Genomic DNA, 26,303 nt, shown 5'->3' with positions numbered 1-26,303 from the left:
GGCCTCCTGAAAGTTGGCAGAAATGAAGCCAGTTGACTAAACCCAACTTATGTGACAGTCTAACCCTCAAAGGCATAAAAGAATATAAAAGTAAAAGACAGTAACTTCAAAGACTAAAGGAACATCAGTCCATACAGATGAGAATGAAACAGCACAATAAATCTGGCAACTCTGAAAGCCAGAATGTTTTACCTCCAAATGACCACACAAGTTTCTGGTTCTTAACCAGACATAACCAGACTGAAATGACTGAAGTGACAGACATAGAATTGAGAATCAAGATGTCAAGGAAGCTTATCAACATATAGAAGGTTGAAATCGAAACCAAATTATACAACAAAACAGTCCAAGAACTGAAAGTCAATCATAGCCATTTTAAGAGAACAAAACTGACCTTTTGAAAAGGAAAAATTTACTACAAAAATTTAAAGATGCATTTGGAAGCATTAATAATAGAGTAGATCAAGCAGAAGAAAGAATCTCAGAGCTTGATGACTGCTCCTTCAAATCAAAAATGGCAGGAAGAAATAAGGAAAACAGAATTTTTAAAAATGAACAAAACCTCCAAGAAACATGGGGCTATGTAAAGAGACCAAACCTATGACTCACTGGCATTCTTGAAAAAGATGGAAAAGGAGCAAGCAATATAGAAAACCTACTTCAGGATAAGGACCATGAAAATTTCCCCAGTCTCATTAAAGAGATTGGCATGCAAATTTAAGATATTTAGAGAATCCTTGTATTATATAAGACAGCCATCCCCAAGATACATAGTCATCAAATTCTTCAAAGACAACGAAAGAAAATGTCTTCAAGGTAGCTAGGGAGAAGAGCAGATCATGTATGAAGCAAACACCATCTAACAGCAGACCATTCAGCAGAAATGTCACAAGTCAGAAGAGATTAGGGAACTATATTCAGCATTCTTAAAGAAAATAAATTCCAACCAAGAAATTCATATCTCATCAAACTATGTTTCATAAACAAAGAAGAAATAAAATTATTTCCAGGCAAGCAAATATTAAGGTAATCTGTTACCACCAAGACTTGCCTTACAAGATATCCTCAAAGTGATGCTAAACACAGAAGTGAGAGTGTTACCAGACAAACACTGACTTAAGTATGTAGCCCACTGACACTATAAATCAACTATACAATGAAGTCTACATAACTATCTACTAATAGCATGATGACAGGATCAGGTAGCCATCATATATCAATGTTAACCCTGAATTTAAATGGACCAAACATCACACTTAAGACAGAGTAGAAATTTGGATAAAGAAGCAACACCCAACTGTATACTGGCTTCAAGAGACCCATCTCATATAAAAGGACAACCGTAGGCTTAAGCAAGAAATGTAGAAAGACCTATCAAGAAAACAAAAAACAGTAGGGGTTTCTCTTCTTATCTCAGAAGAAAACATACTTTAAACCAACAATGACCAAAAATGATAAAGAAGGGCATTAGATGATAAAAAAGGGTTCAATTCCACAAGAAGACTTAACTATCCTAAATATATATGCACCCAAAACTAGTACACTGAGATTCATAAAACAAGTTCTTAGGGACCTACAAAGAGACTTAGACAACCACACAGTAATAGTGGGAAGCATCAACACCCCACTGACAGTTTTAGATAGATCACTGAGGCAGAAAATTAACCAAGACAATCAAGACCTAAACTTAACACTTGATCAAATGGACCTAAAAGACATCTACTCCACCCAAAAACAATAGAATATATGTTCTTTTCATCTGCTCCTAACATATACTATATACTCTAAGATTGACCACAAACTCAGCCATAAAGCAATTCTCAACCAATTAAAAAAAAAAAACTGAAATTACACCAACCATACTCTCTGCCCACGGTTCAATAAAATCATAAATCAATGCCAAGAAGATCTTGTAAAGCCATACATTTTCATGGAAATTAAACAACCTGCTCCTGAATGACTTGTGGTTGAGGAATGAAATTTAAGCAGGAATCAAGAAATTCTTTGAAACAAATGAAAACAAATATACAACATGCCATACTCTATGGGATACAGCTAAAGAGTGTTAAGAGGAAGATTTATAGTGCTAAATGCCTACATGAAGAAGCTAGAAAGATCTCAAGTTAATAATCTAACATCAGACCTAAAGGGACTAGAAAAACAAGAGCAAGCCAATCCCAAAAGTAGCCAGAGAAAACAAATCACCAAAATTAGAGCTGAATTGAAAGAAATTGAGACAGCAAAACCAATCCAAAAGATCATCAAAATCAAAAATTGTTTTTTTTTTTTCCAAAGAATAAATAAGATTGACAGGCCATTAGCTAGGTTAATAAAGATAAAAAGAGAGAATATCCAAATAAACACAATTGGAAATGACAAAAGGGACATTACCACTAACCCCAAAGAAATACAAAAGAACCCTCAGAGACAAATAGGAACACCTCTGCATACAAGCCATAAAACCTAGAAGAAACTGATAAATTTCGGAAAACACATAATGCCTTAAGAATAAACCAGGAATATACTGAAATCAAGAACAGATCAATAAATAGTTCCAAAATTTAATCAGTAATTAAAATCCTACTGACCAGAAAAAGCATTGGACCACAAAAGTTTACTGTCTAATTCTAACACACATATAAGGAACAGCTGGTACCAGTCCTACGGAACATGTTCCCCCAAAAAATGACTCTTTTCTAACTCATTCTAGGAAGGCAGCATCATTCTTATGTGAAAACCTGGCAGATACAAGGAAAAACAATTCTAGCCAATATCCCTGTTGAATGTAGACACAAAAAATCCTCAAAAAAATTAACAAAATAAATTCAGTAGCACATCAAAAAGCAAATCCACCACTATGAAGTAGGCTTTATTCCTGGGAGGCAAGGTTGGTTCAATATATACAAATCAAATAATGTGATTCATTATATAAACAGAACTAAAAACAAAAAAAAACACTGATTATCTGAATAGATGGGGAAAAGGTTTTCAATAAAATTAAACATCTTTTCATGTTAAAAACCTAGTCCTCAGAAGAACATACCTCAAAATAATAAGACACATATTTGACAAACCCACAGCAAACAACATACTGAATGGTCAAATGCTGAAAGCATTTTCCCCTGATACTCAGAATAAAACAATGATGCCCACTCTTACCCTACCTATTAACATAGCACTGGAACTTCTAGCCTGAGCGATCAAGCAAGAGAAAGAAATAAAAGGCATCCAAGTAGTAAGAAAGAAAGTCAAACTATGTCTCATCACAGATGATATGGTTTTATAGCTGGAAAACCCCGTTGTCTCTGCCCAATGGCTCATAGAACTGATAACTTCAGTAAAGCCTCAGAATACAAAATAAATAAAATCAGAAGCATTTTTAGACACCAATAATATCCAAGCAGAGACCCAAATCGAAAATTCAATTCCATTCACAATAGCCACCAAAAAGAAAAAGAAAATACCTAGGAACACTGCAAAGTAGAGAGGTGAAAGATCTCTGTAATGAAAATTACACAATGTTCAAATAAACCAGGGATGATACAAGCAAATGGAAGAACTTTTCATGCTCATGGATAGAATCAATATCCTTAAAATGTTAATACTGTCCAAAGCAATTTACAGATTCAATGCTTTTCCTACCAAACTACCAACATCATTTTCACAGAATTAGACATAAATATTCTAAGGTTCATATGAAACCAAAAGAGTCTGAATAGCCAAGGCAATCACATACATAAAGCCCAAACCCAGAGACATCACACTACATGACTTCAAACCATACAAAGTTACAGTAACCAAAATAGCATGATACTGGCACGAAAACAGACACATAGACCAGAGGAACAGAATAGAGAATTCACAAATAAAGCCACACGCCTACAATCATCTGATCTTTTACAAAGTTGAGAATAATAAGCAAGTGGAAACAGACTCTCTGTTCAACAAATGGCGCTGGGATAACTGAGTAGCCGTACGCTGAAAATTGAAACTAGACTCCTTCTTTTTACTGTACACAAATGTCAACTCAAGATAGATTAAATACTTAAATCTAAGAACTAAAACTACAAAATCTCTACAAGGAAGCCTAGTACATTCCATTGTGGACATAGGCCTTGGCAAAGAGTTTATGATAAAGGCTCCAAAAACAATTGTGAAAAAAAAAACAGACAAGTGGGACCTAATTAAACTAAAGGGGTTCTGCACAGCCAAAGGAACTATCAACAGAGTAAACAGACAACATGTAGAATGGGAGAGAAATTTGCAAACTTTGCATCCAACAAAGGTCTAATATCCAGAATTTATAAGGGTCTTAAACAAATCAATAAGCAAATAAATAAATAAAATAAAACAACCCCATTTGAACAAAAATGGGCAAAGAACATAAAGAAACAGTTTTCAAAAGAAGACATACATGTGGCCATCAAGCATGTGAAAAAATGATCAACATCACTAATCATTACATAAATGCAAATCAAAACCACAATGAGATACCATCTAGCACCAGTCAAAATGGCTATTTTTAAAAAATCAGAAAAGATCAGATGTTGGTGAGTTTGTGGAAAAAAGGGAGTGCTTGTACATCACTGGTGAGAATGCCATTTAGTTCAGCCACTGTGGAAAACAGTTTGGAGATTTCTCAAAGAACTTAGGACTATCAGTTTATCCAGCAATCCCATTACTGGGCATATACCAAAAAGAATAGAAATCATTTTACAAAAGAGACACAGGCACTTCCATGCTCATTGCTGTGTTATTCACAATAGCAAAGACATGGAATCCACCTAGATGCCCATCATTGGTGGAGTGGATAAAGAAGATATGGTACATATACATATACCACGGAATGCTACACAGCTATAGAGAAGAATGACATCATATCCCTTGAAAGAGGAGACAATAGACACGGGGGCCTATTTAAAAGCTGAGGGTGAGAATCTGAAACACTCCCTATTGGGTACTATGCTCACTGCCTGGATGGCACAATAATTTGCACACCAAACGATTACAGCAGCATGTAATTCACCTGTGTAACACAACTGCACATGTATCTCCAAATCTAAAGGTTGAAAGAAAAAAATAAGCATAAACAATCCTTTAGTATATAATAAGTAAATGTTTTCCAAAATTGAAATTGCCTACAAAACTGATGCTTTCCCTCACTCAAGAAACATTATTTCTTGATGTCTAATATATCTGATTCAATATTTAATATGGCATTACTGGCAATAGAATATGAACTAACTGTGTGAAAACCTTTATGACAATATTCTTACTGATTTTGTTAAAATTAAAGCAAGGAAATAAACTTTTGCATAGACACAGAATTCATGTACAATATATGACTGATTCTTACTTATGTAAGCCAGCTCATGAGCTGAATTTTTAACATGTTCAATCATAATTAATTTCAGTCATTTTGGTCTTTTGCCAACTTCTAGTCATATCAAATGCATGTGTTTAGAGATACTTGTGATTTTCTTGATTTCAAAATTTTATCTGTCAGGTTATAAAGATAACACATATTTGGGGTATTAGTTCACTACCTTGCTTTATAATTCTTAATGCTCATACGTATTGCATGTGGCCTCTGTATTTTTACTTGAGGCCTTCCACATATCAAGATTGTGTCTGCTATTTTGCATTCAACGATATTGACCTTCTGTTTCTGAAATATTCCTTTTTTGACCCTTGTTTAAACTACCCTCTCTGTATTTCTGCCCTTTTATCCATTGTCTATACAAAACGTGTAATTTTCATAATAATGGCAGCAATAACAACTATTATTAGGGCTAACTTAAATATACGCTCAGGCTCATTCAACTCTGTTGTTGTTCATCTTTTTGCAAGTCTACCTCATCTTTTCCCATGTAGTCATTAAATTTCGGAGTTTCTCATGGTCTGGTCTTAAATGTATGTTCTTATTTCCCCTAAACACTCAACTCAAATCCATAGCCTCAGTTACTCTGTATATATGTCAATGAATTCCAAATTTATATTTTCAGTGTCAACATCTTCATTGAACCCAAACCTTACATATTGTAATGTTGAATTAACACATCCAGTTACATACTTGAGATGCATACACATATGTGAAATACTAGACTCATGATGTTTCTACATAATTTTTCTTTATCCATGTTTCACAGTTCCGAATGTAATCAGAATATGTGCATGGAAGTCACACATTTAGTACTTACTCTTTATGCACACTTTTATTCCTTCCAGGATCAAATGCATCTTCAGCAACTGGATTCTGCTCCTCAATACCTCTGGAAATTTTCATCTTTTCTTTCCCTTAATTTCACATTTTCTTTCATCTCCAAATTATTTGAACTGTATCTTCTTTACTAAACCTTTTACATAATTTCTTTTTTTTTTCAATCTCCTTTTTCATGCAGTAGCCAAAATGGAGCCTTCTAGGTACAAATATCATAATATCATTCTCTTTCTTTAAATTGTTCAATGGATTTTCACTACTCAGGGCAAAAATTAAAACTCACACAAAGCCTCCAAGAAGCTGTAGCCGTTTTTCCTCTTTGCATAGACAACATCTATTCTTCTTTAGATATCAAATATAACTTCCTCAAATTATAAACTAGATGACTTCTAAACTAGTCAGCTTCCTCTGTTTTGTCCCACCTAGCACTACAATGCTTTGGCTCATATCAACTATCACAGTATATTTCACATATACATTTATACATTTTCATATTTTACACATATAGCTATACAGAACAGCTTTTACGGAGTTTGCTAAGATATCATAAAATGAATAAATAACTTGTAAACTAGCCATTTTCTTCTGTGAGTATCCAAATATGAGGCAAAATAATTCAAAGAGATTTCCAATTAGCTTGGTTATATTTAGTCATCTAGAAACCAAGATTCAAACATTCTTGTTATTCTAGACATCCTTGGTTTGAAAAGCCAATTTTATCAGTGTGCTGCTTTCCTGTGATTTTATAGGTAAGTTTTCTCAGGTATGCTTGGTGTTGGCAGACCTCACTACATGCTGTGACATTGATTGAAGGTGGCACTTCAACGAGGATGTTGCGTCTAGAAATTAGACACTTCTCAAATCATATTCTCAGAGCACAGTTAGCATAGTACTGTCCAGTTGATATGCTTATCAACATCCTTGGTCTTTATCATTTTGTTCATCCCCTTGTAAGCAGAACAGAAGATGCAAAAAATATGAGTAAATACATTCTTAGTGAAGTCAGTGTTCACTTGTTTCCCATTATTTATTTCCTATCCTCCAGGCTGTAAGCTCTATTGATCCATACTCCTAGCCAGCATCTTATCTCATAACCTTTAAGGCACCAAAAGTGGAGACACTCAAAATCCATATCTAATTTCAATTCTTTCCAAATGCTTTTCTGAGGAGAACATCATAAAATACTATGTCTTCAGGACTGATAATTCATTTCTAGCTTCAGTTCCTAGCTACTTTGTATTCTTAAGTCCTTCAACAACTTGGTCCTCTAATTTATTTATGCACAAAATACGAAACTAACATAAGTGATCATTTGAGTCTTTTTCATCTAAAGATATATTTTTAAAATTTTTATTATTTTTGTTGTTATTACTGTAGAAATGGATTTTCACCATGTTGTCCAGGCTGGTCTTAATTTCCTAGGCTCAAGTGATCTGCTCACCTCAGCCTCCAAAAAGTACTGGGAAAACAGGTGTGGACCACCATGCCTGGCCAGGTACCTTTCATCATTAAAATGAATAACTAGATACATGGTTAAAGTTATTAAATTGATATTTTATTGTATATTCCAAAAATACTATAAAATTTTTAAAATTTTAAATATTAAATTATGATTTAAAATTTTAGTATAGATATTTGTATGTATATGAATACATTGAAACAATCACAATATATGATTGCATTCATATACGCATATGTACAAATATCTATACTAAAATTTTAAATTAAATACATAAAAATTAACTGTCCCATTTTCATCAAGTGTTAAGAGATAATTGGATATTTCAGATAATTTCATCTGTAAGGAATAGTAATGATAAAAATCATGCATGATTTGTCATTTGTTTGAAATATTTAACTGTGGCATCATTTATGATTTGGCATTAACCTTTACAAAATTATATTTTATTAGCATAATTAAAAAATTAATTTAACTCATCATTGTATTCATATAATAAAGCATTTGTTTGATTTGCCAGACAAAGCCAAGTTTTCAATATCCAAATAGTAAAATAAATTCAATAAAACAACGAACAAAAAAAAATCCCCCCACACATATTGTAGTCACTTAGCCTGCTTGGTTTATAGCTTCAGGACAATGTTCTCTACTGCTATGGTCCATATTGCATATTTTGAATAAGCTCAGATATTAAAGCTAGTTCTCCCTTTCTTTAAAATAATCTGAAACTTTTCCCCAAAGAGAGATTACAGAGACTACAGTGTAGGCAAAGCTCACTATATAATTTGTTCAGCCTACTGCAAAATTAAATTATGGGGGCCTGTGTTCAAAAAGCAATCAATAAGTGCCCTTAAAGATTCTAAAAGGCTTTTTTTTGCTTTATTTTCTACAAAATTTGTATTTGTCATGGCATTTAAAATGGCTACCTAATGCCATTCACAGTAAAGAAAAAAAGTAAAATTCTAAATAATTAATATGAATTTAGCATTCATCTTTATAATGAACAAGTTTTAATTGCAAAGCAGACTCATCAACATTGTACATTTTATATTTGTAGTTTTACTTGCATATGCATTTTTGTTTTTGCCAAACAGTAAAAATAGCACACAAAACTAACATAAGTGATTTGATTTGATTTAGTGTTTTGATATATGCACTTTCTATGCACACTCTCTAGTTTTGGCTTACTGATGAATAAGGTGGAACTTAGAGGAAATGAATGTATGGATTTCTCTTTTTTCCTTTTCATCTATCTCATAGTCTTTTCTGTAAGTGGTTGGCTAATACAGGAAGGTAACACAAATAAAGAAGATAAAATATGGCTCCCTGGTCATTCCTGTTTCTTAGAATGGCATTGCCTTTTCTGTTGCATTTGAAGCAAGTTTTATTCAGGAGGGGAAGTGTAACCACACACATACACACACACACACACAGAGTTGTAGAGAACAGGGAAGCAAGGAATGGCAGACACACAAATTGTTCATATCTCCTCTGCTCATTCACTGTCCCATCAGACTTCAGAGATACAATCACTGAGAATTTTAAATTGGCAACAGCAGCGCATTGCAGGTTGCTCAGACTTCTTCTGAGAGGACATACGCTATGCGACCAACCAGGTAGTCTGACCATGAAGTTTGCCCTGACCCTCAGAAAGCTAAACACGATTTTATAATTTTGCCTGTAAGGCCTAAGAAAAACAAACCTGTACACTAAATATGAACAATAAATTATTTGCATGCAATTTGCCATTATTGGCCTTAATTTATTTATCCTTTAGTTCATTTATTGTCTTTTATTCTTGAATTGTTCTTATTGCTTCTTTAGATTTTGTGTTATCTGACATTTATCAAATTGTTAGCATTAAAGCTACAGTAATATGAAATAAGCTGGACTTCCACATATTTACTAATATATTTACTAATAGGACAAATGTCAGGACTTTGTTTCTACAATAGAAGGCGCCAAAAACAACCCTTGTAAACAACCTTGTGGGTATAAAGTGTAGAACACGTAGCCTTACTAAATTTACCTTTTGATCGTATCCAGTGGGCATATCATACAATATGAGGGTATATTTCTGTATTACTAATTGTAGTAATAACTTTTTTCAAATAAAAAAATTATGAAAATAAAATTATGTAGGCAAACATAATTTTAGATTCATATTTTATCTTTTCAATCAGACAGGTGTATTTTAAAATAATTGGTAAATATTATTTTGGTAAATATTATTTAATGTTGAAATGCTCAGAGTCACATGATACTAGGCTCCAAAGAGTCTTTTATGTCAGATTAGGTAGTGTGGGATACTACATACATTAACTTACTGCAGTGCTGAATTCCTCCCCTCCCACAAAGAAATTTATATGTTGAAGACCTAACCCCCAATGTGATAGTATTTGGAACTGAGGCTTTGGAAGGTGATTAGTTTTAGATGAGATCATGGGGTGGGAGTCCCCATGATGGAATTAGTGTCCTTACATGAAGATACATCAAGAAAGCTTGATCTATTTCTCCATCATTTGAGGCCACATAAAAGGGAGAAAGAGTGCTGTCACCAGGAAACCACCACGCTAGCATGCTGATAGTGGACTTCTGGCCTCCAAAATTATGAGAAATGCACATCTATTGTTTAAGCCACCCAGTCTATGGTATTGAGATGCAGCAGCCTAAGACGACTAAGACACTTAGACCAACATTCAGTACATTCTTTTAGAACAGAACTACTTCAGTACACTCAATAAATTCCTGACCACTTAAGTGCATTAATGTGTTCTTCCACTTGAATGATCTGTAATTAAGTAGCAATAGACTTCAAAAAATGTGATTTAAATTTACAATAAAGTTTCACTTTTGTAGGATTCAGAATACTGTAGGATTCAGAAATGAAACTTTATTGTAAATTTAAACCACATTTTTATGTGTCTACAGTATTCACATGATGAAACTCACTATTGATCTGGTATTATTGTATAATGAAGACATATTTATTAAAATGATAAAGCAGAAATAATATTTAAAATTCAGTCTTTCTCTGTCATATTCATGACTTTGTTTTATATAATATAAACATAAAAAGGACTTGTAATAAATGAATAAAGTACTTTGAAAAACACTTTGAAAATTAAGGAAAGAAAGTTTCTTCCTCTGATTCTTATTTTTAAATGGCTTTTTCTTATAACAATAGGAATTTAAGTTAGTATACATATTGCTAATATTGAATCAGAATAAATAAATTGCATAAAAACTCGAATTAGGTCTCTGCAAATGTAACTAAGGCACTAGAAGAAAAGGAAAGAGAAATCTTGAGTTTATAAATTTTGTTTTAAACCTAATACTAATAACCAGAAGATTTTAATATTTTAATGAAGTGGCTAGACCACAGGACATTTGGATATATATGGCAAAAAAGCAATGTGATGAAGTGAAAAGAATATGGGAAATATTATAATGAAAATCTAAATTAAACTCACTATATAAATGGAAAATCATATAGAATCACATCTATCTGTAAGGCTTTTATCAGCAATTATAATATTAAAAATATATATTATAGAACTGAATTCTATAATTAATAGCCTAAACTCCATTCACATGTACATGTAAAATAAAGCTGTGTTAACCCACAAAGCTTGGGGTTTATAAGAGGGCCTGGTTCACAGCTGGCACTTAAGTATTTAGTGAATGAATATAAAAACAGAAATTTATAAATAAAAATTGAGAAATCCACTCTCATTATAAACCTTTAATATAATTTCTCAGAAATTAATAGATCAAAAATATAATCTCTAATATTGAATGTATAAATCATAACATTATCAGCATCATCTGAGTTTTAAAAATGAATATCATAACTAAGCACATAAAAACACCAAAAATAATTAACTAGTCAATCATTACTGAGGAAGTCTAAATTAATCTTATTATAAAATTATCATCATCAACTTTGCAAAAGTCAGAAATGAATACATTCAAAATCGCTCTCTTCCTTTAAACTAAGAATGTTAATATCTCCTTGGAATTCTAGACATTTATCCAAATAGCAAACAAGATGACATTTAATAAATAATGATGTACACAGTTCCATGACTACACAATACTTAGACATTGCCAATGTTTAAGTTTTAAATAAATAACTCTTTAAGGTCATAAAAATTTCTGCAATTACTTCTTTCTATTTTTGTTAATTCTGTGAGAAATACTATCTGCCTGCTTTCAGATATTTTATTGGGTATGCAGTAATTTATCATGTAACAAATATTAGTCACCTTAGAACCCATGTGGAGATCATATAAGGTCAACATTTGACCTTTGTTATAATTGTGATCTTGATTGCGGTGTATCACACAACCCTAATGAAGAAGTTTTATTGGTTTTTTGCTGCTTTTCGGAATGAATTGTATCATGGTTAGTTTTCCATGTCAATTTGACTGGCCCATAAGATGCTCAGATATTTGGTTAAACATTATTTCTAGTTAGGTCTAGGAGGGAGTTTCTGGGTGAGACTAGCATTTAAATTGGTAGACAGAGGAAAGCAAATTGTCCTCGCTATGTGGGTGGGCCTCATCTAATTCCTTGAAGGCCTGACTGGAATAAAAGGCTGATTAGAGAATTGATTTCTCTTTGCCTGATGATCTTTGAGCCAGAACATGGATCTTCTACTGTCTTCAGACTCAGAGTCAGACTGCAACCTGACCCATTGGCTTTCCTGGGCCTCAGGCCTTCATACACAAACTTGAATTCTACCCTCTGTTCTTGGGCCTTCTGCTTGCTGACTACAGATCTTGGGCTTCTCAACTTTTGTAATTACATGAGCCAATGTCTTATAATAAACCTCTTTATTTATATGTGTATAAAGTAAGAGAGATACATATGGGTATTGATATAACATACATAAATTTATATAATATATATTTTACATCAATATGTGCCTATATATTGTGGTTATTGTTTTGTGACTATGTTTCATGCAAAAAATAAAGTAAGCCCTGGTGTATAAAACATATTCCATATTGTCAAAATGATTAAATCTGTTAAATACATATGAGATGGAAGAGCTGAGAGGAGGAGAATAAAAAGACCAAATGGGGCATGAAATGGTAGTGTTTTAAGTACAGCACATAGGACAAACCAGACAACTCTATTTTGGATAATGAATATATGGATGCCCACACTTTTCATACATAATTTTGGGTATATTTAATTATTTGGTAGTTATTTCAAATAAGCCAATAATGAGGATTTGGTAGACAGCAGTTGAGCCTATGCTCTAAGGAAGCATACTTTGAAGGAAGAAGAGAGTGTCAGAGAAATCGAAAATGATGCCATCATTTTTAATAATCATTATATATTTATTTTTGTGACAGAAGAAAACAGAACCAAAAGCTGGTAATGGAGCCAAGAAATACTGAGCCCTGTGGAAACCAGATGGTTCAGGAGCACTCATGTCCAGTGAAGAGATGGTGGCAAGGGAGAAGGCTGGGTGGTTGCAGCCTGCGTGCCCACGTAAGCTTAGCCTTTATACCACTGGTGAGGATGTCATTGAAAGATTGCTTTGTTTTGTTTTGCTTTAAAAGAGGGAAGTAGGATTGACTCCATTGATTTTGAGGTGAAAGAGTATGATAGGTATGTGAAAGGCCAATTTAAAAGGGCAAAACAGCCCAGTTAGAAGGGAAGTCAAGGTGAAAAAGAATTGAATTAGTTGAAACAAAGATAGATTTGTGACACAATTTGTTAGTTAAAATTCTAAGGCTTAGTGACTGAGTAGTGGTGAGAAGTGACAGATGTGCAGGAACCAACAAAGCCATCCACATTTGTGACTAGGAAATGAGGGTGAAGGCCAGACCATCTCCTTGGTCTGCTTATCTTTTAAGTCACTTGAAATTAATCTTTATTTAATAGATATGTGTGTGTGTGTGTGTGCGCGTGTGTGTGTATACACACACGCACATATATGAAAGATAGATATATTTGTTACATTAAGAATACTTTATTTACCATGGAACTTTTCCCTAGGACATTATATATTAAGCATATAATCATTCATTCTATGGAAATATTCATTATATACAAAAGTATGCCTTTGTAATTACAGTCACTCTGTAATGTATGCATGCACCATGGTAAACGTAGATTAGCTGACCAGACTGGAGTGACCACCATATCCACATTTGCCCCAGGCATTTGGTTTTTACATCTAAAACATAATTATCAAACATTTTGTATGCCTCAATGTTTCCCATTTTTCAAAGAATTGTATTAGCTTAGGCACTATCCCCACATATTTATCTCCTAGAAAATTCCCAAACAGACAATGGAATAACAAGTTTCCTGAACTTATTTTATTCTTCTTCACAGGGTGCGTGTGTGTGCGTGTTGTATGGGCACACACACACGTGTTTAGTTGTGTATATTTGGGAGGTCTCAGAGAAAACTTAAAAAGAATTCCCTTAATTCTTTTATTATTGATGCTTTTTCTTTTCTTTAATATAATAATACAATTAATCTGTATTAATTGGCAAGCATATACCTTATATTGTAGTAGATGGCAGTAATACAATTGTGAAAAAGTTTGGTCTGGATTCTGGTCTCATATAACACACAAAATTACTGATGTTACCAAAGAAATGCATCTGTGAGAAATTTCTGACATCAGCTTTAGGAACAATGTTTTGTTAGGTATCACTTAAGAAGTATTATCCTGTTAGTTTAACAGCCAACGATTAACAAATATTTACCAAGTGTTCCTCTACCTTGTATATGATCTAACAAAGAAGTCTAAAAAAGTTTAGATAAACTAAAACAATCACAAACAGATAATTTTTTTCATTTTAGTCATCAATGATCATGCATTGTTGAACCTTACACAACTTTATAAACTAATCTTAATGAGTCTTAGAATGCGACTACTCTTGCAGATTAGTAGCTTCTGTGAAGTTAAAAAGATTCTTAGATTTGCTACATTATATGGGATCCATAGGAGAACTACAGGAAACAACAAGAATTCTAAGATGGCCTTTGTTAATAATCATGAATGTGAAGTCCATTATTAAATTAATGATACACATCCGTTGAGTGTTTCCCATGTCTTGAGGATTGAAAGACTCAGGACACAATTCATTTTGAATCCACTACTAGGATAATGCAGGCTTATTTTCTGTCCTTAGGAAACGGATAGTATCTAAGTCTTTTGAGAAAAACCAAGAGAAGATTCCTAATCAGCAGGTGGTTACTTAAACAGGAATCCTTAAATATGGGAAAGGCGACAAGACAGTCAGTAAAGGCAGAAGGCTGAGTAGAATTTGCCTAGTAGCTTTGCAAGGAGAATTAAGAGTGAATTTTAAAAGTTCTTCAGATTTTTAAGGAAATACATTGATTCTTATTTATTCATAAAGCTTAAAAATATAAACAACTGAATAAATTGAATTCTGCCTTTTTTTTTTTTTTTCTTTTTAGGCGGAATCTGGCTCTGAGACCCAGGCTGGAAAGCAATGGTACGAACTCGCTCACTGCAACCTCAACCTGAGTTCGAGTGATTCTCCTGTCTCTACCTCCAAGTAACTGGGAATACAGGCACCTGCCACAACACTCAGCTAATTTTTTTTGTATTTTTAGTATAGAGAGTGTTTCACCATTTTGACCAGGCTGGTCTCAAACTCCTGACCTCAAGTAATCCACCTGCCTCAGCCTCCCAAAGTGCTGGGGTTACAGGCATGAGCCACCTCACTTGGCCTGAAAATATTAATTGAATAAAATTTAAGTAATGTTGGGATAACAGCTGCAGAGATTATTCACTTATAAAATTTGAAGAAGTCGAAAATATTACTACATGGTATAAGTAAATACTACAAAATACATACATAATGATATAAAACAAACACTATGAACTGTAAGAAAACATCTCTTTCTCTTTCTCCCTCTCTGTATAAATTACTAAAGCCTGTTCCAAATTCACCGATAACTATATGGAGACATTTATGTGCCTTTGTGTGTGTGTGTGTGTGTGTGTGTGTGTGTGTGTGTGTGTGTGTGAGATAAGCCATGTGCTTTCACTGAGTTTCTAGATAACAAAGCCTCCCTTTCTCTGTAGTGCACCATGAGGACAAAGCCTTCAAGATGATTTGTCAAACCTGCCATACATACTACCTTATTGGTAGAACTAAATCTTTTGCTAGCAGAAAAGCAGTGGAGGGAGCCAAGCAGGACAGATTTAAGGAGTCCGTGAATTGTAGAGATTTTGTAGTTTCTAAATGTCATCCGGCACTTTTTAGTACCTAGTGTTTCAAAAGGGAAATTGAATTAAATAGTAGCGTGCTGGAGGCCTCTGATCTGTTCACCATCAGCTGTGGTCCTTGAACTGCTTTAATCAAAGTCTTTGGAGATAAGTGAGGTGAGGTTAAATGCTCAAGACACTTAGGGACACTGAAAGTTTAACTTCTGTCATTTTGGAAGTTCTGCTAAGTTATTCTAATTTTATTCCAAGGTAGATTTGCAGACAATGATATGAGGTCTCGTGGGTGCTGGCTTTCTTTCTTGTTAGATTCAGATTCTGTTTCTTAAATATATACTAATTTCTTTCTACTTAAAAAAATGGGAAAAATCCCTTTAGTTCATACAAATGTGGGGTTTAACATTGGTTTCAAAGAGCTAGATTTTTAACTCTGGAATCTTAGTGAATTGGCAGAAATGAAATTTATTTTCCACGACTTTTACTCAATATTAGAACACCACCAGCAGCAGCAGAAGCAGCATCGTCAACAGTTACTCCATACCACAGTTCGGAGAATTTAAAGAGGTCAAAACACGTAACTAGGTTGACACCAGAATAAGTTTTAATTTTAAAGCTGAGTTCTACCATCTGAGGAGGTTTTTTGTTTTGTTTTGTTTTTGTTGTTGTTGTTGATGTTGTTTTTGTCTTGCCTAGTCTCCTTTTTCTTTTGCTTCTTGACAATATCAAGCAATTATTTTGATTCGTGTTTGTATAATATAACTTTTCATCCTTGTATTTATTTATTTATTTATTTTTGAAACAATCTCACTCTGTCGCCCAGGCTGGAGTGCAGCTGCACAATCTCGGCTCACTGCAACCTCCACTTTTTGGGTTCAAGTGATTCTCCTCCGTCAGCCTATCATGTAGCTGCGATTACAGGCACATGACACCACATCCTGGCTGATTTTTGTATTTTTAGTAGAGACGGGGTTTCGTCATGTTGGCCAGGCTGGTCTTGAACTCCTGACCTCAGGCAATCCACCCACCTTGGACTCCCAAACTGCTGGGATTATAGGCGTGAGCCACTGCTCCTGGTCCAATCTTTTAATATATCGGTTTTTATTTAATATATATTTTTATTAGACAGCATGTATCTGAGTATTGTTTTCTACTCAATTCAACAGCCTTTCTTCAATTGGGATGCTTAGAACACTGACATGTTGGATAATCATTGATTTCATTTTATTCTATATTATCAATAAATATGCATGTGTAGATATTATGCCTACCTTCATGTTTACCATTCCAATTCTCCTATTTCTTACATAGATTCGCATTTTCATCTGGCAGCATCTAACTTCTTCTAAAGAGATTTCTCTAACATTTTATCTAGTGCTTAGTGCAGGCCTATGGCAATGCCCAACATTTATCTGCTAAAAAAGTTCTTCTTTTACTTTAAGTTTTTAAAGTTATTTCCAGTAGATTTAGAAATCTGAGTTAACATTATTTGTTATTATTTAGTGTTTTGATGTTGCTCTGTTAATTGGGTTTGCATGGTTTAGATAAGAAGCTACCTGGAAGTCTTATCTTGTTTCTCCATATTATCACATATTTTTATTTTCCTGACTGGCCTCTACACGTTTTCTTTGTCATTTATAGTGATTTTCTCATGTTGTATCTAGGGTTTTCCTTTTCCTTTTGCATTCATTTTGAAAAATCCTCAGTCATTGTTTGTTCAAATATACTTCCTCTGTGTTATTTCTTTCTCCTCTTTTGGGGTCGCCTGTGACACTCATCTTAAACTAGATACCTTCCCACAGCTTTTAGATTCCTAGTTTGTTTTTATTTTCTTCTTTGTGTTTCATCTCGAATATTTTTACTGACTTATTTTCAGATTGTCTGACGATTTTTTCAGCTAGGATGAGCTGGCTAACAAGCCGACCGAATGAATTCTAACCATGTTATCTTTATGATTTCTGCCATTTCTATCTGATTCATTTTTAGATGATATTTATACTTCTTTCGAAAGTCCTTATTATACATTTTAACCACATTGCACACTGGACAATTTAAGATATTATTGGCTTTATTTTAAGGTTTCTGTTTGATAGGGTGGGAAGAGGTGAATAAGGCAAAATTGAAGGGGGCAACAGAAAATCAGTAATGAAGAAAATTGATTTTTAATGCAATAGAAAATATCACAATTAATTAAAAAATCCATAATGAACAAAATCTTGACATTTTAAATAATGACAGTATGTGTCATGATTCTAATGCCTGAATCGTCTTTGAGTCCTATTTATTAGTATAATTCATCTTTGAGCAATGGGTTGTCTATTTTTTCTTTATTCTTTAGAATGAAAATGAGACAATGTTTAGAAGCATAGTATAGACTGAGGTAAATACTATGAATATCCAAAAAGAACTACCCCTATTCTGTCAAGATACTAGTATGACATATTGATTAAGTCAACCAATCAGTGATTCGAGCTGGATTGGCTTGTATTACTGTGTCTTTACCCTTGGCGTTCACAGGCTTCAAGTTCCTCTGGCCATGGGCAGGCATTACCTTGTACTGACTGTGGGGCTGGCCATGCTGAAGGCTTTTCCAGGACTCTTTATCTCCCTTGAGCTTTTACATCCTGCATGACTGTCCATACAGAAGGTCCCTCTGTATACTTTTGCCTTCTCCCCAAGCAATAGACTGCTTCTGCTGGACATGTGGTGTTAGTCTTGTGATGTGAATGTCTGGGTTTTTTTCCTCAGTTCTACTGGACCAATCTTAATCTTGGGTCTCCATGTCAGGAGCTTCTTAGTCCTCCTGTCCCACACACTACAACGCTGCCCTTGGCCACAGCCCTGCCTTGTATGTGTGGCAGGTCGTAGGCAAGACAGTTCCCTACCTGTCTTCCAGTGACATTGACCTCTGCTTTTTATCACAGTATATTGTGACTAAGAAGAGTTTCTGTTTTGTTTTGTTTTTGTTTCACCCACCAAGGGGAAAAAAAAAAGTTTTTTTTTCTGTTGTGCCCTACTGTATCTTTGTTTGACGTGATATTGCCTAGGAATATGATATCTTGTTTTTATTTTTAATGAGGAAAGATCCTTAAGCATTTTACTTTCTGTTGTAAAACCAAAGAAAATGACTAAGGTGAATCTCCATCAGTTTAGAGTTTTATTTTGCCAAGGTTGAGGACGTGCCCAGGAAAAAGAAACACAAAATTACAGAACCATCTTTGTGATCTGTGCTTTTTACACAGAGAGTTTGGGGATCTCAATATTTAAAGAGGAAAGAGCAGGTAGTAGGGGAAAGAAAAATAGGAACAGTAGATAAAAGAAGCAGGTGGTTTCATTGTTTAGAGGCTTTAATCCGTGTTCACTGAATTCACATTTTACACGTGAAAAGAGCACGTAGAGGAACAGTCAGCCATGCACTCCCTTCATGCTCAGTAAATCTGCATCTATGTGTAATGTAAGATAAATACAGAGGAGAGGAAGCAGTCAAATATGTTTTGGTCTCAGTTGAGTGGAGAGATGATTTCTAGCTTGTCTTGTCCTGTACCTGTGAAGATAATCAATGTTTGATTGATGTCAGGGTGAAATTGAACAAAACTCTGTTTCAGGGCAAAGATATTGGAGCTCACAAGGAATTTTCTTGTGAGCAAATTATGAAGGAGGCCCCCTGAGGAGGTATGGGGGCTGCTATGTTCGCAGTTATCTATTTAGGAACCAAATGGGAGGCAGTGTTGCGTGACCCAGTTCCCAAGCTTAACTTTTCCCTTTGGCACACTGAGTTTGAGGTTCTGAGATGTTATTTTCCTTTTATACTGTGCATTTTTGCTTTCCACAGAGCTGGCTGATGTTTCTTCCTGTCCCTCAGTAGCCATCAGTAACCATCAATTACCTCTGCACACGCCTACACCTAGAGGCTACCCTGGTCGTTTGTTCTGCCCTAATCTTTCCCTTGAGCACCTAGTGGAGGCCACTGGGAAAGTGCTTGCAGGTAAATGTTGGTTCCACTTCTGTCTGGGGCTCCTGGATATTTTAAACTGATACATTAGCCTATTTTGGACCATGAGAATTTAATAAAATTTTAGTTGATTTCTTCCTACCTGCCTCTATGGTGACCAGTTCCTCCTGCATTCTGCCAAAGAAAAGGTGCTTCATGCACATTCCGCCTCAGAGAGGCGCATCATAGCTCAGATGTATGCTCTGTGGTTGCTTCGCTAGCTCAGTTATCTCCTGGGTTCAAGAGTTATTGTGATTTTCTAGATTATCCAGATAATTCTAAATTTTGGGATGAGAGTGACATTTTCTTGCCGCTTTGAAGATTCTGAACAGAATTATAAGTCTTTCAGTCAGATCTAATTTGAGTGGAAAGGTTTCATTTGGCTTCTCTACTTTTAATACAGGGTTTACACCATTAGGACCAAGAAAATTCTTGCCCTTTCTCACAAAACCGAGGAGGCCCCCATGGCATTGTTTCCCTGTATTTCTCATGTCTGGGCAAACATCCAACTTCCCTGTGTTGGCTGTGGATGTGCCATGAGGTCCAGCCAACAGACCCTCTGTAAACTTTGCATTCCTCACTGAAACATTCTTCAGAGTTCTTCACCTTCTTTTCCTATTTCCAAAAAAGCATGGACAAGTAAACAGGGACAAGTGAAATTCAGAAGCCATACAATGTTAGCTGCCTACGTTCCTACCATCTCCACCTCCCTGATCATCCCTGATTTACATTGTTATGTGCCATGACAGAAATACTCTTTGATCAAGACAATTTGTATTTATATCATTATTTCCATGTAGAAATTAAATTTACTCTTATTAATATAGCTCCCTTCTCACGGATGTCTTCTCCCTCAGATTTATCTATTGTCCAACAGGGAAACACAGGGAGCAATCAGATTGCTTATTCCCAGGATATTGATCATGCCTGCTAATAAGATTCTTACTCAACACTGCAATGCCTCATGCTTCCATCCATTTTTTTCTAATAGCTTCTCTCCATTGTTGTTATCATATATTTTATCTTCTATTTCGTTACTTCTACAAAACCAGATTATCACTTCTACCTTCTCTTCCTCTTCTTCCTCCTATTTCTTTCTCTTCCCCTCCCTCCTCCTTCTTTTCCTCCTCCCACTTCTCCCTCTCTTATTCCTTCTCTTCCCTTTTCATCTTCTTCTCCTCTTCCTCCTCCTCCCTCTCTTCCTTGTCTTTCTCCTCCCTCTCCTCTTCTTTCCCTGTCTGTCTGAGAATCTTAGTAATCTTTTCCTTTTAAATGTCGTACTAGAAGCCACACTTTCATGGACTTACTTCTTTCAATTTGAGATTAAATAAAGAAATCGAAGAGATTGAATTAAAGGAATCTCAAATGAAAGAAGAAAGTCCATGTATATATTCACATGTATATATTTTTCTTTCTAATATAATACACATTTTGGTATAGTCAAGAAAAAACTCAGTTATATGATCTTTAGCAACAAATATATATCCTTCCAAATGTATTCTACAATTTATTTTCTGATTGAGTGTGTAAAGATAAAAGAAACAAATCAATTATTTTTCATTCAGGTGGCTCTACTTATTTTCTCTCTTACAGTATCCACTTCTTACATTTCCCTAGACAGGTCCTTTCTCAGAGCATTAGTTCTTCCCAACAGTGCCAAGGATTCTGGATTAAGCTGTGATATCCCTGAATAAGTAGAGATCATTAAGTTAGCGTTGGCTTAAACAAAGTAATAATGAGTTTAATTTTACCAGGCGACTAAGTAAATCCTCAGTTTCTGGTTCCCTTCAGACATTCCTTTCCTATTTCCTGAGAATAATCCCATTGTTGGTGATTCTTACAAACTTAAAAGTAAAACATCTCTGAGTAATTAGCCTGTGTTGTTTGCATCTTTTATTTCTCAGCTTTACATTTGCCCTTTAAAGCCATCTTCAAAAAATGACTTTTTCCAGCTACTCTACCATCCAGCTACCTGCTATATTCTGCAAATGCAAAGCGTAAGTAGGAGATTGGGAGGGGGACTGAGATGAGATATTTTTTCTCTGCTTTTGCAGGCATGCATGGTAATGGCTAGCAGTGGGTGTGGCAAAAGCAGCCAGCACGGACAGCCTCTGGGATGCTGCTCCACAGGTGGGTCTGCGCCTCAGGGGGCTCAGTGGCACGATGATGGGAAGCTCTGAGTAACAGAAGACTCCCTTTTGCTCATTCAGTCCTAGGGTGACAGAGGCTTTCTGCAGTTGTTTAACTTTATTTAACCTTCCTGTCCATCCCCTTTTGTCTTCTCCATACCTCACATCGATTTTTAACTACCTATCAGAGTTCTTTCCGTTTTACTGATTAGCTGCTGATTGAACTGCTCTTTCAGCCTCACACACCATGGTCTTTGCTCTTATTTGGGGAGCGCAGTCCTGTCAGAAGAACTCAGTGACCCTTAGAGGGCAAACAGTACACCTGCTGACCATTAGCATATATTCCAAGCCATTGTGAGTGTCCAGGGACAGAATCTCAATATGTCCACCTCAAATATTCTTTGTCAATATACACCTATGCAGCTTGAAACAATTTTCAGAATACACCTGCCACACAGTTTGCTGAGTTACAGTGTTAAATGTCACATTCTATTTAGAACCAAGTTTCCCACCTAGTAGAAAATTAACTTCCACTGGGACAATAGGTCTTTCCTAGAGAGATTCTTAATGAAGAGGACAAGATGTGCTTAATCTTCCTCCTCAGGGCCTTCTTTGTGGGGTATTTACCTTAAGGGGCTCCAAATCGGAGCTAGACTTCTGGCCCAAAGTCTGCACTTCTGTTTCTTGAGGGAAGCCTGTTTCACTATTTTGCATCCTTTTACAAAGTTATGTTGTTAATAGAGGCATTTTCAGAACCTCTTGAGTTTCTCTGGAATATAAAGGTTTCCTAGATGAATTCCCTTACAAATTGCCCTATCCACAGTCATGCGCCCATTTGCATTTAATTTTATAAACTACATCCAATATGAATGTCATTGTATCTCTCTCTCTAATGTTCACAAACAAATATGCAAATATTGTCTTCTCCTTGTTTTTAGTACACAGTCAGAAATGTGACCATTGTGGAGGAATAATGTTCCACATCATGGAAATACTCCTCTAATTAGTTAGGCAGAGATACCAAGGAATAGACAAGTTTAAGATAACTTGTAGCTCTGAATTCTGACACTTTTCCTGTATGTTTCCTTTCAATCTCCTTAGCCTTTCCACTCGCAGTATCCATAACCCTATTTCACTACTATGCTCTAACAATAATTTAAAATCCCAAAGTAACCCAAATTTACAGAAGAGAAAGTTAGGGCATAGATAGCCTACAGAGCATGCTGAAGCTCAGACATCTGGCACATTTTGACATTATAAATAGAACTGATGCCATGTTGTCTGATTCTAGAAATTATATACAAACAAGTTCAGTCCATGTGAGTGCACATTCTCACCAAATGCCACTCTTCGAAAGCACCATTCACAGAATCCCTGACACTAGAGAAAACTTTCAGCCTCCATCATCTATCTTGAGCTCCAAACACGTTTATTCTGCCCTCGTATCGCTAGAAATAACACTGGGTTGGCCTGTTTGGGTAGGTGACTGGAAAGATGTTTGGTCTCACAGCTATACTGTTCTGTGTGTTCTGAATGTTCAGTCTTGAGTATAGCCCAGACCACTGAGACCCAGCTGCAGGGAGGAACCCAGGTTTCTTCCCCTTGGAAGAAGAATGTGCACACAAAGGTGTTACTGTGACATCCATGCTAATTACCTACTGCTCAAAGTTGACTAACACTAGGTGCTATGATTAATGTAAATAGTGACTTTCAATAAAAACACCATTTCTCTGGATCATCCCTGGTATTTACAAGCATGTGACATTGGCCAAAATTTTGTGTTTTTGTATCCTTAAGCTCTGCCTTGTCCTCAATAGCACAGGTGAACCTTCTAGGTCCAGGGCCAAAGAGGCCACAAGATCCCATCTAGTTATCCATAAACTTTCGGGTCTCTCCTCACCACTGACACCTCCATGTTTACTGCAACACTATTCACAATAGCCAAGAAATGGAGTCAACCTCTGTGTCCATCAACAGATGAATAAACAAAATGTGTGCCCGTAATCCCAGCTACTCAGGAGGCTGAGGCAGGAGAATTGCCTGAACCCAGGAGACAGGGGTTGCGGTAAGCCGAGATCGCGCCATTGCACCCCAGCCTGGGTAACATGAGTGAAACTCCGTCTCAAAAAAAAAAAAAAAAGATTATGTATCTCTGTGTCTGGCTTATTTCACTCAGTGACATGTCCTCCAGCCTCTTTTATGTTGCTACAAATGATAGAATCTCATTCTTTTCATGGCTGAATAGTACTCCATTGTGCATTTGTACCACATTTTGTTTATTCATCTGTTGATGGACACAGAGGTTGACTCCATTTCTTGGCTATTGTGAATAGTGTTGCAGTAAACATGGAGGTGCAGATTTCTCAACAACATTCTGACTTCCTTTTCCTTCCCCTAGAAGTGAGATTGGTGGATAATATGGCACGTTTTCACATATGTGGAAGTTACACAGTTGATAGTATAGAAATAAGAGAGTAGAATAGTGTTTACTAGAGTCTGGGAAGAGTAGAACAGAGGGGGAGATAGATACGGAGAGGTTGGTTAATAGTTACAAAATAATAATTAGATAGAAGAGATGAGTTTTAGTGTTTATATAGCTCAGTAGGGTGTCTATAGTTGAACAATTATTTATTTTATATTTTAAAACAGCTAAAAGAGAGGATTTTGAATGTTCCCCAAAGAAATGATAAATATTTGAGGTGACGGATGTAAATGTTCTTATTATCTTGATTTGATTATTACAAATTATAAACCTATTCCCAAATATCATGCTGTATCCTTAAATATGTAAAACTGTTATGTGCCAATAAAAATAATAAAAAATTACTTTTATCATCTTCACCATGATAGATCACAAAAGTATATATCCGAAGTTTATTTCAACCATGCTGGTTTAAATTTTGGGGATTTTCAACATGATCATCCATGTTTAAGTGCTTTAAGAGGCATTCACAACAGCTACCTGCTATTATGTTTCTCACTCCCTAGTAAAACAGGATGAAGCAGATTTTCTTTAAAATGAAAATTGAAAAAGATAAACATAAATAAAAATAAATGATGGGATTTTTCAGTATTCTTCCACTTCCCTAAGACAGAAACCATTTCTAGAGCCAATGGCATTCTTTTAAAATTTATGAAGATTCGGAATCTTTTTTCCAGAACAGACTTTGTTAATTTGTGAGTTTAAAGGTAAAAAGTTTAAAAGATATAGTAAAATAACAATTTTAGAGATATGAGCCACCAACCTCATTGTTAAATTAGCTGAATAAAGTATAATAAGAGAGTGTGTCTAAAATTCAAAAATAACCGTTTTAAATTCTGAATATTATGAGAATAAATAATATTTGTAAAGAATATACTTTTGTAATAGATTTTGTGAAATGCTGTAGCTTTCCTTGAGTATAAAATAGCCTCTCAACAATTTTCAGAAGTGAATTACTTCGTCAACTTTTCATATTGAGACTGTGAGACTGAGTCAAAAGAAAACTTTTAGGGTACTACAGAGTAACTGAAAATAAATAAATAAATGAAACTAATGGAATGACTGACAAATAAATGATTGAATAAATGCTGTATCTCTGGCTAAAATCCTATATGGGTTCCACCTGTTTAGAAAGTGTTTTTTTTTTTTTTGCCTGTCCAACATGGCGAAACCCCATCTCTACTACAAGTACAAAAATATTAGCGAGGCATGCTGGTGCACGACTGTAATCCCAGCTACCTGGGAGGCTGAGGCAGGGGAATCATTTGAATCCAGGACGCAGAGGTTGTAATGAGCCTAGACCTTGCCACTGCACTCCAGCCTGGGTGCTAGAGCAAGATTCCATATCAAAAAAAAAAAGGGGGGGGGGTCTTTTTTTTTGGTAATTGCTTTTAAGCAGGAGGATAACAGTTAACAAAACATGGTACTATTTTATGTGTATCTGATTATTTGTGCACACGCGTATATATACATGTTCACATGAAGAGCATTTAAGAAGAGCGATGGAGCCAGTGGCTCAGTAGACATTTTGGGTCTTTCTGTCACATCACTTTTATTTTTCATTCATGGGAGTCACCTGGGCATAAATCGCACCATCTGTTTTTATTGTTTCTATGAAATGTCTCTTTTTCATGTTTAGTAAATGTTTTAGGGTACAACATATATTTATTGACTAAAATGCTAAAAATTTGTACTTTAAAACTTTTAAAAAACTTCTATTAATTCCATGGACATTGTTATATTCTGTTCAAATTTACTTTCCCAGGGTATTGCCTTAAAAATTCCATGTCAAAAC

Source organism: Sapajus apella, unplaced genomic scaffold, assembly GCF_009761245.1.
Source record: "Sapajus apella isolate SASKATOON/1434 unplaced genomic scaffold, GSC_monkey_1.0 scaffold30, whole genome shotgun sequence".
Lineage (NCBI taxonomy): Eukaryota > Metazoa > Chordata > Mammalia > Primates > Cebidae > Sapajus > Sapajus apella.
Note: the sequence above shows the minus strand (reverse complement) of the source record.